This window comes from Apteryx mantelli, chromosome Z (assembly GCF_036417845.1).
Source record: "Apteryx mantelli isolate bAptMan1 chromosome Z, bAptMan1.hap1, whole genome shotgun sequence".
NCBI classification, from domain to species: domain Eukaryota; kingdom Metazoa; phylum Chordata; class Aves; order Apterygiformes; family Apterygidae; genus Apteryx; species Apteryx mantelli.
This window is the reverse complement of record NC_090020.1, coordinates 84,586,003-84,590,785: the sequence shown is the minus strand read 5'-3', so window position 1 is coordinate 84,590,785 and position 4,783 is coordinate 84,586,003. Positions and strand designations below refer to the sequence as shown.

Sequence of the window (4,783 nt, the reverse complement as noted above, 5' to 3'; positions counted from 1 at the left end):
GGCGCAGGGCGGAGCAGGGCGGCCGGGCTCGGCGCAGGGCGGCGCGGCGCAGGGCGGCAGCGCTCCGCGGGCGCGGGCGGCGCCGCGCTTTAAGGTCGCGCGCGCGGGGCGGCGCTCGTGGCCCGATGGGGCCGGTCCCGGCGGCGCCGGCCCCGCGCCGCGCTCCCATTGGGCACGCCCTCCGTGACGTCAGCGCCAGCCCGCCGAGAAAGTCTCAATGGAAGGGCCACGCGCCGCCGCGGGGGGGGTGGGGGGGAGGGGCGCGGCGCCCCACGTGGGGGGGGGGGGGCAGCGCGGGGGTCGCCCCAGCCGGGCGGTCGCGAGTGGGTGCCCCTGCCCCCCCCCCCCCACTTGCCCCTGGGCCGCGGCGCCGTGGTGCCTCCTCGGGGGGGAACCCACGGCGGTGGGAAAGGCTCCGCTGTGAAAACGGGCCACGGACCCCCGCGTTTTCGCCGCTTGCATTTTTAGATGGGTTCTTTTATGCTCCCGCAGCTGTTCCGCGTGTGTGTGTGTGCCGAGGCGCAGCTCCGAGGGGAAGAGGTGACACGTGAGGAGGCATCGCCTTCAGCCCCCCCAAACCGCAGCGTTGGGTGGCAGGGGGCAGCGTGGTCCACGGCGTGGGAAAAGAGCAGGTGAGGGGGCAGGCGGGAGCGTCTCCTGGCTCCGGAGGCCGGAGATGATCCCGGCGCCCGTCTCCGGCGGGAGGCGGCGGGTGCGTGCGGGACCCCGGGACTGAGCCCTTCGGGCTCCCATGCAAGCGCCGGCCTGAAAGCACAGAGGTGTCTCGGCTGCTGGCCCAAGCCCGGACTGACTCCCGAAGGAAACGAATCATCCGAGTCTCCTTGCCAAACGCTTCCCGCTCCAAAACGGTCGTGCTGGGCATCGGGTCAAAGTCCGGGAGCGGCTCCCACCCGGAGCTGCTCGCAAAGCGGCCCTTCGCCAACACCAAAAACCTTCTGGAGAACTTCCTAGGTCAGATTAGTTTTTCACTGGGAAAGCTTTCATGGCTCCCAGCTGGGATTTCTGGGAATTATAATAAGTAATAAATGGTGAAACGGGGCAAATAATCCACGTGGGAAGAGCTGGGAGCTCAGTATTTGCAGTACTCGCAGGGATGCTGGCGGCGATGCCCAGTGACATATTGGCTTTTCTTGGGGGCTCTCGTGTTCTTTCTCCACCGTGATTTCCTAGGGATCTTGGTCTAATGCAAAAAAGCAGAACAGGAACGTTCTTGAAATCATGGGTATTTTCCTAGGGAATAACAGAAAAATGTGCTGCCCAGCTGTAGTCGCAGGCTGGCTGCAGGCTCGCACCGGGCGGCTGAGGCCGTAGCTGATCTCTGCTTCTGCGTTCAAGCCGGTGAGTCGGAGCGGAGCCGGGAGCTGAGGAGGGAGGAAGGACCTGGGAGCAGCCGGCTTCATTTCTTAGCAGCAAAATGCTAAAATCGGTGTGCTATGTAAACGAGTATCCCCAAATCAGTGCTGTATTTACAGTCCCCCCCAAAAGTCTTGGTTCTGCTCCCAGATCTCCAGGTGATCTCTGGCAAAATTAGGGTTTTCATCAGCAGCTTTTAATCTAAGATGTTTCCATGTTTTCCCTTTAGCAAAAATTTGTCTTTAATTCTTCTGTCTTGAAAATTAGCATGCTGACACCCGCTTGCCTTGCCCAAACCGCAGCACGAAGCACGAGTGAGCCGCACCATGGAAGAGCCGAGTGTTAAGGGAAACACGAAAATCCTTCAAAATCGCATCACCACTGTAAGCACCCGCAGATCGATTATTGCTAATATGTCAATTTTTTAAATTCTGTGTATAGAAACCCCCAAGTCTCTTACACCACAAACACGCCACTCTTCCATCCTTGTTTTTCCTCTGTTTTCATCCCTTTTTTCCCATGGAAGAGAGAGCAGGTTTTGCAGGAGAGGAGGAGGAGGGGACAGAGGGATTGTGCTCAATTTTTTTTAAGTTATAAAACTTTTTCTTTTTTTTCCCAATTATAAACCCCCATCCACTAGAATTTAATGGGATTGGCATTGGTTTCCCTCCTGATTCCTTGCGGTGAGGGAGGCAGGAGTGGAGGGGTAGAGACAGGGCCGGAGAGCAAATGGAGCCGGGGTGAGGGGCGTATTTACGGTTGACCCTGCCAGCAGCCCGCAGACCTGCGCCAGGCCTCCTGTCCCGCGTTAAATCCCCTGGCATCTGGCCCCGGGTGATTACGGAGCACGTGCTCCGCCGGCGCAGCGCTGGGGCGGGAGCGCTCGCGGGCACCCGGTGCCTTCAAGAGCAAATCCCCGCATTCCTGCGAAAGGCTGAGCAAGGCGGTCGATGGTACCTGCCTCCGGGCATCTCCGGGCACCAGGAGCCTGGCGTTCCCAGTTTCTCCTGGCGTTCCCAGTGTCTCTGCCGAGTGCTGACCGCTGTTTTCTCTCTTCTCAAGCCCCCGGTTTCCACCCAAGCGGTGCGAACGCTGGTCCCTCCTGGCTGCGTGCTCTGGTTTGGCTGATGCTCAGGAGAGCCTTTGGCAGGGTTTTACTGCGATCTAGATTAAAGGGGAATGGCCGGTGTTTTTAAACCACAAACGCAGGCTTTATGCACTATCTATCTTCCGTGTTTCAGGAAAAGTGTGACAAACAGTTTGGGGCACAGAAATAAGCAGCATGAGCCTGTGCTGCCCATCATCCGGGTCAGGGTACCGCTGGTTGTCCAGCATCCTGCTTTTCATCTACCTTCTCCTTTCAAACTTTCTCCTTCCCAAACCTGAGCAGGGCAACACTCCCTACCAACCTGGACATTAGCTTTTCTCATACCAACCCTACTATCCATTTCATTTTTCCCCAACTTGCACAGTTTACTTTGAAAACCCATCAGTCATCCCATCCAAGCTGATTCCTCCGTGTCTCAAGCAAAGTTAAGGAAATCCATCACATGCATCAGCAGCATGTGCAATATGACCCGGTATGTGTCCAAGCATGAAGGAATGAGGATGACTTTGGGAGTGTTGCTCCCCCACAGGGCTCTGGTTCACCCTCTGGCCATCTACTTCTAATTGCTTAACTTCCCCCATTTATTGTGTTGGTTGAGTGTGTGGATCTTATTAGGAAGAGTCAGTCGCTCTGCAGTTAATTAAGAAAAGCTTGGGGCATTTCTTTGTGCTTGCGTTCCTGCCCGCGATGTCCAGGCATTATGGAGGAGCAAGCAGGGCTCGGAAGTGGCACCATGCAGCTGGGGGCACGACAAGCGGCGCAGAAGGACTTGCAGCGGTTCCTCCGCGGCTCTGCCAGCGCCGGAGGGGAATCCGCGGTGGGACTGCGCCGTGGGAGGCGGATACCTTGCGGCCCCGCGGCCAGGGGATGCCGGCTGCAGCCTGGTCCTGCTGTCGCTGCCCGGCATATGATCTCTGTGAGCACCGGCATGTGACTGGGCCTGTGCACTGGGAAAGACGGCGCCTGAAAAGGGGAGTGGAGCGGAGAGGCTGGAGAGGGGGAGGGCGGCTCGGCTAGAGGGGATTAGTGAGAACGGGCTGACACGGAGAGGTTTGAAGGAGGGGGCTTGTGTCACGCTTGTTGCAATAGCGAAGGAGGGGGATGAGTAAGCAAGGAAGGAGGGATGACCTCAGAGGTGACATTTAGGATCAAAGTGGGGCAGTCTGCGTATTTCGGAGAGGAAAATGCTGCAATCACCGGAGCAGGAGAGAGCAGGGGGCTGAGGAAAATCACTGGCAATAAGACTGGAAAGAACAACGAACCACATACTGTGATGATCAGCAAAGGTGCTAGAAGGGTTACTACAGACATTACCAGAGCTTTGGAAGAAGGGACCAGGTGTTCCTGACCACAGCTTTTTGTGTAGTATATATTGGTGCTTCCCAGCCATGAACAGCGACCTGTCTGATGGCTGACTCTTTTGCATATGTGGCGTTAACAGCTCATTTCCCAGGGTCTGAGCAGATCTCTGCCTCAGTGTGGGGTGACAACAGTCAGGTCCTGCCTGCTAGCAAGTTCCTGCTGCTGCCCCCAGGCCGTCCCTCGCTCTGGGTGGTGGTATCGCACTGCCTGCCAGCAGAGGAGTGCAGGCACAAGCCCTCTGGTTTCCCTGGAGGAGGAGAACAGGCTTGACTGTGGTTTATCAGCAGACCCAGAGGAGCTGTTGAACAGTGGAGCCATGGAAAGACAGAGCAGATGATGACAGAGGAGAGGAGGAGACTTCTTTGATCCATTTTGGTTAGGACGTGGTGTAGCAAATGGATGAAGCTTGAGGCTGTGTTGCGTGGTACAGAGTGCACTTAGCTTTAGAAGAAGTGTTGAACAGGATTCACGGAATAGCTGAGGCTGGTAGGGACCCCTGGAGATCGTCTGGTCCAACCCTCCTGCTCAAGCAGGGTCACCTAGAGCACATTGCCCAGGACCATGTCCAGTCGGGTTTTGAATGTCTCCAAGGATGGAGACTCCACAACCCCTCTGGGCAGCCTGTTCGAGTGTCCAACCACCCTCACAGTAAAAAGATATTTTCTTGTGTTTAGATGAAATCACTTGTATTTCAATGTGTGCCCAAATTTGTGGGCACAAACTGTGGGCATTTTTGGTGTCTTTAACTGAAAGAACATTTAGAGCAGTATTTCTTGGTTATGACCCAGGCAGGTTAAAACAAACGTAAGCCCAGGACTTAATTTATCCCAAATAGTGTTTATTATCATGCATTTACATGTCTTTATTAACTTACTTTCTTACCACTGTGATTGGCTGATCTGTATCTGTCAACTAAAGCCATGAACAAGCAGTCATAGA

At 55.9% G+C, this 4,783-nt stretch overlaps 1 long non-coding RNA gene across 1 annotated transcript; it reads left to right on the top strand.

Annotated features, from left to right (window-relative positions):
- The first annotated feature begins 1,269 nt into the window (after positions 1–1,269).
- LOC136995411 (uncharacterized) lies at positions 1,270–3,730 on the top strand. Its single transcript, XR_010887001.1, has 3 exons — positions 1,270–1,359; positions 1,642–1,757; positions 3,178–3,730. It is a non-coding gene; the product is annotated as an uncharacterized lncRNA (long non-coding RNA).
- The last annotated feature ends 1,053 nt before the right edge of the window (positions 3,731–4,783 follow it).